Raw genomic sequence first — 12,835 nt, forward strand, 5'->3', positions numbered from 1 at the left:
GCAAAGGGAGGAGGAGTGAGTTTAGTAGCGGCGAGGACTGCTACATAATGACAGGTATCTCTAGTTTAAGGCATTTAAATGTCATTTAAAGTTGTCCTGCCAGCTGAGGGATTTCAGAGCTGTTGCGTCAGTTCACTGCACGACACTGCAGCCATCTGTGAGAAATCATGAAGAATTACTGTGACTTACTGCTCCAATATGAATGAGGGGACTGGAATACCCAAGGAGGCTAACAAAATTGGGATTATTTACCATGGAAAAAAGACAGCTAAGGGGCAATCAAATAACTATGTATAAATACATGAGGGGACAATACAAGGATCTCTCCCATGATCTGTTTTTAACCCAGGACTGGGACGGTAACGAGAGGGCATCCGTAAGTCTAGAAGAAAGCCGGTTTCATCACCAACACAGAAGGGGGTTCTTTACTGTAAGAGCAGTGAGACTGTGGAACTCTCTGCCTGAGGACGTGATGATGGCAAAATCCATAGAGGAGTTGAAGAGGGGACTAAACGTCTTTCTAGAGCGTTATGATATTACAGGATATAGACATTAGAGGACCAGTGGGTTGTTGATCCTGGTCTACAGACAGGTAGGAACTATCAGAGGTTGATTCAGGGATTATTCTGACTGCCATTATGGAGTCGGGAAGGAATTTTTCCCCGAAGGGTCTAATTGGCTTCTGCCTCCTGTTTTTTTTTGCCTTCCTCTAGATCAACAGGGAGGTTGAAACAGGCTGAACTAGATGGACAGTGTCTTCATTCAGCCTAACATACTATGTCAGGCCTCAGTCAGACGGACGTTTTTTTCACGTGATTTGCGCATGCGCATGCATCAGGCGATTTTATAGAACCATTGCTTTGCAATGGTATCGGACACATGAGCGCTTTTTATGCGCTCGTCCGATGAATTATAGAACAGAAATCGCAAATCGCACCTATCTGCGATCTGCGATTCCTGTTCTCTTCTCTATATGCGCTCAATGGGGCCGGTGGCAGCAGCGCCGACCCTATTGAGAACATATACTAGACAAATCATTCTCCTCTGCCACAGATGTGGCAGAGAAGAATGATGTTTGCCCATTGAATTCAATGGAGCCAGCAATACAGCCGGCTCAATTGAAAGCAATGGGCTGCCGGCGATCGCACGATGAATTTTCGGGAAAGGCTTAAAAATATAAGCCCTTCCCGGAAATTCATCTAGAAATGTGTGAAAATAAAAAAAATATATATACTCACCTGGTCCCGGCAGACGGAGCTCAGCCGCGGCCGCCGGCAGTTCTCCTGAACTGCTCTGAGTAGTATTCAGCAGCCGGGGCTTTAAAATCCCCGCCTGCTGAATGAGCTGCCTCTGATTGGTCACAGCCTCACCAATCAGAGGCAGCTCTCACTCACACCCATTCATGAATTCATGAATGACAGCTGAGAGCTGCCCCTGATTGGTCCCTGCGCTGAGCCAATCAGAGGCAGCACTCACTCACCCATTCATGAATGGGTGTGAGTGAGAGCTGCCTTTGATTGGTGAGGCTGTGACCAATCAGAGGCAGCTCATTCAGCAGGCGGCGATTTTAAAGCCCTGGCTGCTGAATACTACTCAGAGCAGTTCAGGAGAACTGCCGGCAGCCGCGGCTGAACTCCGTCTGCCGGGACCAGGTGAGTATATATATTTTTTTTATTTTTACACATTTCTAGATGAATTTCCGGGAAGGGCTTATATTTTTAAGCCCTTCCCGAAAATTCATCGTGAGATCGCCCGCAGCGCATTGCTTTCCATGGAGCCGGCTGTATTGCCGGCTCCATTGAACTCAATGCGCTGGACAGCTCCGGCCTGTTTCTAATGAAACGTGGCTAGGAGCAGTTTTTTCGGGCGATTTTTCGGCCTCGGTCACGCGATTTGCGGATGCGCATCCGTCATGTGATCCGCAAATCGCGGGAAAAAACGCCCGTGTGACTAAGGCCTTACTATGTAATACCCATGATTTTTTAGTGTGGCTATCAGAGCGTCAAAATGATGCTCCTTTGAACTAGCCCTTAATGTTTCCGTTACTACTATAAGCGAGTCTTGATAGAACTTTGGGAAAGTAATCTCAGTGTCAGTGTGAAATTGAAATCCAGCACCATTGCTGTCTAACTGTAAAAAACAGCAATCGCCAAATCCCCTATAGCTCTGCTCTCTCTCTCTCTAATATGGGGGATTAATACATAGCCCGTTTTCTCTCTCTCTGCTCTGGGTATTGTTAAGGTTTTAGGCCTGAATATGATTTTATTTTGTATATGTGAAGGTCTCAGGCCTAAATATGATTTTGTCTACCACTTCTTGAAACAGCTAAACAGGATTTTCTGGGCATATTGTACAACTCAGTACAACTCAGCAAAATTTACTAATCGCATATCTTGTTTAACTGGAATTGCCAATGGAATGTAATATTGGTATGTGAAAAGTTGTTCAATTCAAGATAACATCTCCAAGAAACAATGTATGTTTATGTGAAAACAAGTTGATCAGGCATAAAGCCCGCCCTGCATCATCTCACTATATAAGTTGTGACATATGTAATAAAGGTAGATTGCTTTGCACATAGATCTGTCTGTGTCACTGCTTTCTCACGGCAGCCGCCATAAGCACCTCTGTTTTGGAGCCTCACAGCATATTGACGGAACATTAAATTTCCCTATCAGGATCCCCCGGGGATATCTCCGTAACACAAAGAGAGGGGTCGGGGCTAGAGAGAGGGGGTGGGGCTATAGGGCTTCCCACAGAGATCCGCCATAGCAAATACAGAGGGGGCGGGGCTAGATGGGCATTGGCAGAGGGTGGATCCCTTTAACCCCACCCCTCCTTTCGTGTTCTCGGGGAAGCCCTCGTGGAAAGCCTTATAAACACTTCCCCCTTCTCTCTCTCCACTATAGGAAAACAGGAGTCATATAAGATGTGTTTCTGGGACGTAAAATTTCCTGACTATTCATTCGGTCAGCAGAAATCTTTTTCTGCACAGGAGTTGCATTGACTCCCATAGGAGTCAATGGAAACTCCTGTGCAGCTCACACCAAAGTTAGGACAGGTCCTATCCTTTCTCGCACCACAAAGCTGCATGCGACCTGTATTCGCATGTCCTTTTTTTTGTTAGGTGCGTGCCGTTTTGCCTGCCTAACATTCTCTCATGTGAATACTTCTACAGGAACCTATTCTTTACAGCAATGCCCTTTGGGTCTACCCCAATGCCAAGTGTGCTCACAGATTTAATGTCAAATCTCTTTAAACACAAAGCATATTTCAATGACTGGTTAGTAAAACTCAGATTTCCAGATATTTTGAACAGTCATATACGGCCAGATGCTTCATTGTGTAATTATTTTCTATCCAGAGAAAATATGGCTTTTTGAAGTGAAGAAATACAATATTTATGCTTTTGAGGAATGACTTGCAAATGTATTCTTACTTACTTTCCTCTTGACTTGACTGAGATATGTGTGGCGAGATGACCAGCTTTGAAAAAGAACATAATTTTACAATACTCTGTCAGGAGATGTATATGTCAGATTTGTCTTTGTGTGGTCAGTAAATGGTTATGATGTGATTTGCAGTCTGCAAGGATTTTGCTAGCAGTTGTCACATCGTTATAGTTTTTTGCTTCTGCAACTTGCATTTCTAAGCACTTTCAGGCCTTAGTCAGACGGTGTTTTTTGCCGCGATTTGCGCATGCGCATGCGTCTGGCGATTTTATAAAACCATTGCTTTGCAATGGTATCGGACACATGAGCGCTTTTTATGCGCTCGTCCGATAAATTATAGAACAGAAATTGCAGATCGCACCTATCTGCGATCTGCGATTCCTGTTCTCTTCTCTATATGCACTCAATGGGGCCGGCGGCAGCAGCGCCGACCCATTGAGAACATATAGAAGACAAATCCTTCTTCTCTGCCACAGCTGTAACAGCTGTGGCAGAGAAGAACGATGTTTGCCCATTGAATTCAATGGAGCCGGTAATACAGCCGACTCCATTGAAAGCAATGGGCTGCCGGCATGCGCAGGATGAATTGTCAGGAAGGGCTTAAATATAATTCATCCCACACTCGCCCGCAGCGCATTGCTTTCAATGGAGCGGGCTGTATTGCCGGCTCTATTGAATGCAATGCGCTGGACAGCTCCGGCCCGTTTCTAATGAAACGCGGCTAGGAGCAGATTTTCGGGTGATTTTCGGGCACCGGTCACGCGATTTGCGGATGCGCATCCGTCATGCGATCCGCAAATCGCGCGAAAAAACGCCCGTCTAACTAAGGCCTCAGGAGCACATATCTGTTTGGTGTAGGTTGGGTTGGCTGGCTGATTGTGAGGGTTGCTCCAGCCAGTCAATCACCTAGGGTCTGTGCACATAAATACCTGCATCTCTTGCTAGAGGAGGCTTGTCATTATACATCTCTAATCATCTATTTTCAGAACCCTGTTGATAAAATGCATGCATGTGTTTCTGTTTGGTTTATGTCTGTATTCCTCTTCGTCTCTTGGCATGCAGACGCCCAGTAGGTGTGAACTATTTTCTGTTTGTTTTATGTCTGAATCTCTACCTTCTGTAGGTGTGCAGATGCCTGGTCTGAACTATGTCTTATCTCATCTGTTCTTGGGGGTTTGCCTGTGTTTGCTGTCCATGTTGCTCTATTTACCAGAGTTTGTATTATGTGTTATCTGTGCCACTGCTCCCTGCTATCTTTTAGGGAGAGTGATTTCGGCTCTAGGTTCCTGACGTGGTGCCGTCCTTATCTGGACAATTACTCTACTTATAGGCAGGTTTCCCCTCTTAGCGTAGTCCAGGGTCAGATGTTTGTTATTGGTATGACAATGTATTCGTATGTTGTATATTTGTCTAGTCTAATAAAACTATTGTGTTTGGTATATCCAAGTGGTGTCTATTTATGTCCAAATACTTACTGTTCCGTTAGGGGTTATGTACGTTCATGCAGACAAGGGGAATAAGCCTTGTAGGTGAACATCACAGCAGTTCACAATATTGTATTAAATTTGTATTGCGAGCAAGTGGAGTCCTTAACAAAATTTGGCTCTGAGTCTGACCAATAAAAAAATGTGCATGGGGATTGCATGTTATCCTTTTATTTGTGTGTTTATTCTCTAGGGTTTATGGTTAATTAGAGCTAGAAAGTGTTGGAGATTTAGGGCAAAAACAGACGGCTATATGCGCATCTACACTCGCCAGCATGAAAGAGGGAAATTTCTTCCCCTTACCGGCTGTTCAAACTCCGTGCCATAGCGCAGAAATTTGAAAAAAAAAAAAAAACGCTGGAAAGATAGGTCATGTCTTATCTTTTCTCAGCCATAGGGCTCCCACACACTTAGGTTCGTTTAATGCTGTGTTAACACTGTGTTTTTTTAACGTGAATGTTAATGGGACCGTCTAATGTTAAAAACGCATCGCAAGTTTGTGCTTTGCGATTTTTGTGCGATGCGTTTTTAACATTAGAAAGTCCCATTGACATTTGCGTTAAAAAAACGCAAGTGTGTGGGAGCCTGTAGTATTAAAGGGGTTGTCTCACGAAAGCAAGTGGGGTTATACACTTCTGTATGGCCATATTAATGCACTTTGTAATATACATCGTGCATTAAATATGAGCCATACAGAAGTTATTCACTTACCTGCTCCATTGCTAGCGTCCCCGTCTCCATGGATCCGTCTAATTTCGCTTTCTTCTGGCGTTTTTAGACGCGCTTGCGCTGTGCGGTCTTCTTCCTGGTGAATGGGGCCGCTCGTGCTGGAGAGCTGGTCATCGTAGCTCCGCCCCGTCACGTGTGCCGATTCCAGCCAATCAGGAGGCTGGAATCGGCAATGGACCGCACAGAGCCCACGGTGCACCATGGGAAAGGACCCGCGGTGCATTGTGGGTGAAGATCCCGGCGGCCATCTTGGTGAAGGAAGAAGTAGGAAGAAGGAAGACGTCGCAGAGCGGGGATTCGGGTAAGTAATATGTATTTTTTTTTTTAACACATCCATTGGGGTTGTCCTGCGCCGAACGGGGGGCCTATGGAAAAAAAACAAAACGTTTCGGCGCGAGACAACCCCTTTAACAGTCTGGAAAAGAGTTAGTGAAAAACAAACCACTGAAATCCATTGAAATCAGTGGCTTTTCTTTGTCCCGTTATGCGGCCATGATTATGGTCTTAGATTGCTACTTCAGTCATGGGGATTGATGTAAACGAAGACAATCTATTTACAGAGCTATTAAAAATGTTGGAACTATGTAAGCAACAATCAAATATAACTGACTTTAACTTAGCTTTATTACTTTATTCTCTTAACCCTTTCTCTCAGCCTGACATAATAACGCATGAAGGACCTCGGGTAGTTGAGGCACCTTGACTTATTATTGTGTCAAGATGCTCACATGATCTCCAGTAGCAATACAGCTGTAATACAAAGCTACATTCTTGCTGCAACAGCCATGAACAGAAAAAGCTTCCAACCTCCGAAATGTCATATTCAAGTCTGATCAAAGCACTGCACAAGGGGAGTCTCTTGAAGCCATGATTAACATGATTGCTGGGGCTGACATTACTATGGAAGCAGCCTTGAACCAGATAAAAGTTCTCGATGCTCTTTCTTGTAAAAGCCTATTACAGCATACCAGTGGTATGCCCTAACAGGTGCCTGTGCATATCTTTGTGCACAGGCACAATACATTGGCATATATAATGTGATAAAGTCGGAGGCATGGTTATAGAGGGGAAATATATTTCTCCTTGCATGCTGCTATATGCAACAAAAGGAGTACCACTTGCTAATTAATTAATTAATCAGGCAAGCCAGTAGGTGGTTGCTTAACGAGGTTATACCAAAATCTTGTTATTTCTTATCCACAGCATAGGGAATAACATGCTGGTTGATGGGAATCTCACATTAAGACCCCTGCTGATTTTAAGAATGAAGGTTCCATGTCCACCATCCTCATTACTGCACCTCACTGCAGTGAGTCAGAAACTGAATGAAAGACTGGTCGCAGAAGTGCACTAACGCTCCATTCACTTTCAGTGGGGCTGCTGAGTGTCCAAATGGCGCATCTGCTCAGGTATTTCTATCATTCCAAGTTAAATAAATGGAGTGCTGACCACACATGCTCAGCCAGCACCCCATTCAGAGTGACACAGGACTGCTGTTCTCCATATTGGTGAGGTCTCAGCGATGAGATACCCATCATCAACAAGTTATCACCTACCATGTGGATAGGGGATAATTTGATATTCTGGTATAACCCCTCTAAGGAACAACTCACTGGTCAGTGGGCTGCCCTACTTGAGAGCATAGTGTATTTGTCAATTGTGGAATTTTTATCATATGATTGGAACTGTACGTATGGTTGCTCAAAAGCCTGTGATTTTGTAAAGTGGTAGAGAAAAACCCTTCATATAATAGTTAGTGACAAATGGCAAGGTTTTGCTTTTGTTATTTTGTTGTGCAACCATGCTGGCTACTGACTGCATGTTTTCAAACATGGTCTCCATAAGGGTGATCCCATACTAAGCGCAGTTTCACATCTGCATTGGGAATTCCACTGTCCTGTTCCATTTGGGGAGCAGGATAGGGGGATTCCCTTGGCCGAATGGTTCCGTCTCTGGACAGAACCAAACAGCACTGGACAAACCCCATTGACTATAATGGGGTCGGCCCGCTTTCCACCCAGCTGCTCGGCTTTTGGGCTTTTCAGCCGGATCTGTGATGGAACTTCCAGCCAGGAGTTCTGATGCAGAGGTGAAACCGGCTTAATCCCCTCACAGTTGGTGCTTCAGATTTGGATAACGCAATAAAGCACTTAAAATGGATAATGTGGTGAAAGCTCTGGTGAAAGCTACAGTAGCACAGCAGGATGCAACCAGACAGCAAAAGTGCACAAATGCCACTTAGCAGGTTGCAATCACAGAACTAAGAAAAACACCCCCAAGTGCTTCAGGATGTGGTACAACACATTACAAATCTCTATGTGCCTCAACCAGCAGCTGAGCAGTGAAGTTACACTATTTGCAAAGCATGACACTGGATGATGACATTGAGGCTTACTTGACTACATTTGAAAGGACTGCCATGCAAGAAACATGGCCAAAAGCATGGTGGGCAGGCCTGATTGCTCTATTCTTTGCTGGGTAAGTGCAAAAAGCATAATTTGATCTGGATGTGGAAGCAGCACAGGACTAAGAACTATGACCAACTTAAAGGGGTTGTCCCGCGCCGAAACGGGTTTTGTTTTTTTTCAACCCCCTTCCCCGTTCGGCGCGAGACAACCCCGATGCAGGGGTTAAAAAAGAACACCGCACAGCGCTTACCTGAATCCCCGCGCTCCGGTGACTTCTTACTTACCTGCTGAAGATGGCCGCCGGGATCTTCTCCCTCGGTGGACCGCAGGGCTTCTGTGCGGTCCATTGTCGATTCCAGCCTCCTGATTGGCTGGAATCGGCACGTGACGGGGCGGAGCTACCAGGAGCCGGTCTCCGGCACAAGCGGCCCCATTCAGAAAACAAGAAGACCGGACTGCGCAAGCGCGTCTAATCCGGCGATTAGACGCTGAAAATTAGACGGCTCCATGGAAACGAGGACGCTAGCAACGGAGCAGGTAAGTGAAAAACTTCTGATAACTTCTGTATGGCTCATAATTAATGCACAATGTACATTACAAAGTGCATTAATGTGGCCATACAGAAGTGTATAGACCCACTTGCTTTCGCGGGACAACCCCTTTAAAGCCAAGCTCCTGGCACATTTAAGCATGACTCTAGTCATGAGTGCCCATAGAGTACAGCAGTGGACTTACCAACTGGATAAGCCACCACTTTCCCAGGCATTTGATCTTGTGCACCTAGCCTGAAAATAGCCAGAACCCAAGGTTTTATCGGTGTCTGAAGTAGTACAGTTTGTTGTCATGGACAAATACCTTAGAGCACTACCACTGGCATTGAGGAAGTGGGTGAGCCATTGAGACCGCAGATCAGCTGGTCGACCCGGTGGAGCACCATACTGCAGCTAAAGAATTGCTAGGTCACATCTAGTACCAGTCTTCATCTCCATGAAAGAACAGATTGCTAGGAATGCCGGGTAAGACTATTCTTGGGTTTAAGGGTGCCAGGAAACATGTAAAGAAATTTGATGGTGAAAGTGATAACAAGATTGTGGGCTCAGAGAAGCCTAAATGACTGGATTTTGTACCAAGTAAAGGGCCCACAAGGTGTTTCCGTTGTCAATTGCCCTTATAGCTACAAACTGTCCTATAACTACTAAACCAATGCAGTGTGAAGTTACTTTTCTGACAAACTGCATATCTATGTTCACATAGGTGATGTATACCACTGTTTATGCAGACAGTGCAAGTTAATAATGGACAATAAAACTGTAATTGCATTATTGAACTCTGTAAGTGTGACAACACTGTTAACCGCCAAGTTTGTCCATTCTGCTGTAAGTCTGTCTGAACTGTATGCAATGACTTATGTGCATGGGGACACCCATATCTACCAAACTACCATTGCTTATATTACAATTTCCTATGGGTCTGTCTATGATAAGGTAGGGTTAGTCCGCACATGACTGCTTGATTCTAAGGAGGGATCTCCCCTTTTTTGGAAATTGTGGGAAAAGAATCTGGTTCCAAAAAGTGAGGCATTGGAAACTCCCACAACTTCACATATTGGCCCCACAAGATGAAGCAGATGAGGTGTCAGATGAGGAGGCCTTCTGTTTCCATTCTCTGCTAAGGCAGGGGATATAGAAGAACCGCTGACAGGGCTGATATTAACAGGTGTATGCCTGACCTAGAGGTCAGAAAAGATGACTTTCAAAGTGAACAGATGAGAGACCCTACCTTTTCTTGAGCTGGAGAAAATATAAAGTTAATAAATGGGGTAGGTGTGGACCTTAGCACATGGTTTACTTTTCCTTATATGTTTCTTGAAAAAGATTTATTATATCAACTTGATAAACAGTGCAGCAACTAGTGGTTCCAAAACCATATAGAAGAACCATTCTACATCTGGCACATATATACATCATGAATGGCTATCTGGGGGTCCAGAAAATTACAGAAAGGATACTGCAAAGGTTTTTCTGGCCTGGAATACATGGTGATGTTAAAACATTACCATATTGTGACTTGTGTCTTGGATGTCAGATATTGACACCTAAGCCTCATTCATGTAGCCCCTTAGTACCCATGCCAATTATTGAAGTAGTATTTGAGCGGATTGGGTTGGATTTGGTCAGGCCCTTAGTGAAGTCAGCCCATGGACATCAACACGCTGCCCCGAGGTCATACCTTTGCACAATACGTCATTTCGGACTATTGCCAAAGAATTCATATACATACTCAGTAGAGTGGCCATACTAAAAGAATTCTCACAAATCAGGGTACCTTCTTTATGTTGAGGGTAATGAAAATTTGTTTATTACCCCCAAAGTTATGGTTTGGTTGAGAGTTTTATTAAGATCCTCAAACAAATGCTGAAAAACATGGTAAGCAAGGATGGGAAAGACTGGGACTTTTCACTCCCTTATCTGCTATTTGCCATTAGGGAAGTACCACATTCTTACAGTGGGTTTTCACCATTTAAACTTTTGTATGGATTGATGCCCTTGTAGTCTGTTAGATGTGGCTAAGGAAACGTGGGCAGGACAAGTCGCCCCATATGAAAGTGAAGTAAAAAATGTCTCATATATGCAAGACAAAATTGTGACAGTCATGCCAATTGTTAAAGAGCATATGGAGTGGGCTCAACAAGTACAGAAAGTGGTTCATGATAGGGGTCTTAAAGTCTGTATATTTGCACCAGGAGACTGGGTATTAGGGCTTATCCCTACTCAGAACGTAGGTTTTAGCCCATTGGCAAGGGCCATTTGAAATAAAGGGAAAAGGGAGTGATATGACCTATAAAGTCTGAATGTGAATCTAAAGAAATCCTGGAAAGTCCGGCTAGCTCAACCTGCAGAACTGGCTCCCCCTATCCCGGATAAGTGGGTACTGGAGGTAAAGATAGACAAGTCTCTGTCTGATGTACAAAAGAAAGAAGCTAAATAGTCATTTATTAATAACAAAGAGCTCTGTTCTAAAAAAAAGGACAACAATGCTCATAAAACATGACATTATAACAGATCCTGGAGTAAAGGTAAATGTCAAACCCTATAGGATTCTTGAGGCTTGATGAGAGGCAGTTTCACAAGAAATTAATGCTATGTTACAGCTAGGGGTAATTGCAGAGTCTCATAGTAAGTGGTCGAGCACTATTATATTGATTCTAAACCCTGATGGTACCATATGGTTCTGCAATGTTTTAAGAAAGTTGAATTTCTGTTAAATTTGACACGTATGTTATGCCATGGGTTGAGAAACTGATAGCTCACAACATTACAACATTAGAACTGACCAAGGGATGCTAGGAAATATCCCTGACTGATTCTGCTAACGAGAAGAAAGCCTTTTTTTTCACTGGACGGTTTATTTCAATGGAATATGCCATTTGTATTATATGGGGCTCCTGCGACATTCCAGAGACTAATGGACACAATCTTAGGACTCCACCAACAGTATGATTTAGCCTATTTGGAGGACATAGTGATTTTTAGTTTGGTTTGGAAGACTTACCTAGCCAAGGCACAGGCAGTGATTGACAATCTGAGGACTGCAGGGTTGACAGCAAACCCCAAGAATTGTCACATTGGGTTGCTAAGCTAAATATCTTGGTAACCTAATCAGGAGAGGGGTAGTCAAGCTACAAATTGAGTATTGGCCTCAACCAATTAGTAGAAAACAACAGCATTCTGGAAGTCACAAGCTATTGTAGACAGTGTATACCCAATTTTACAGATATAGTGGCCCCCTTAACTGACCTTACTAGAGGGAAAGAGTCATCTACGATAAAGTGTTCAACCAGATGTTGAAATTAGCTATTTATTCACATCTGGTTTTCGTAACTCCTGATTTTAAGAGAAAGTTTGTGGTACAAACTGCAGCTTCTCACACAGGTATAAGAGCAGTTTTGTCACAAACTACAAATGGAGTCGAACAACCAGTACCGTATTTAAGTAGAAAATTAATTAAATATTAAAATATTATGCGATTGTAGAAAAGGAATGCCTAGCCATTAAGTGGGCCCTTAAATTGCTGAAATATTACTTATTAGGAAGAAAATGTAAGTTAGTCACAGACCATGTCCCTCTCAACACGAACGGATTATTCCACTAATCACTCATCACTATTTATCAGTATGCTACTGTAGATAAATACCAGAGAGAGAATGAACAGCTTTCACCGTTTCTCCCAATGTCTCCGTCATCGAGGATTCTGGCTTAGTAACTGCTAGAATGTATTGCAATAGTACTTTCATTAGTGCCACTCGATCCCCATATCTCTGTTTATAATGGGGTAGATGGCTCATGGATTAAAAAACATTTTTTGACAGCATCAATCAGGATGTTATACACGTGTATAATTTGTGTATGCTCTTTTAGTGTGGATTGAGTGGCACTTTCATTAACGTGCTATGACGGTCAGCACTTCAATCCTGCAGGCAACACCATCTATATCTTCGGAAGGAAGTGGTGGTGTATTATTTCATATTTTGACATGAAAAAAAATGTTTTTAATTCAAAAATAAAAAATGTTGTGTATTCCTAAAGGCCAAGAATATTCTGGTCCTTAAAGGGAAACTGACAGCTCCTTAGTAGTTCCCAGGCTGCAGGCAGCTCGGTATAGTGACAGACATGCTGATTTTAGGTCTGTCACTTATACTGATCAGCTTAGTAGTTTTGTAAAACTTCCTTTCTAACCAGTGTGACGCCAGGTAGAGATGAGT

Source organism: Eleutherodactylus coqui, chromosome 1 (genome assembly GCF_035609145.1).
Source record: "Eleutherodactylus coqui strain aEleCoq1 chromosome 1, aEleCoq1.hap1, whole genome shotgun sequence".
Taxonomy (NCBI): Eukaryota; Metazoa; Chordata; class Amphibia; order Anura; family Eleutherodactylidae; genus Eleutherodactylus; species Eleutherodactylus coqui.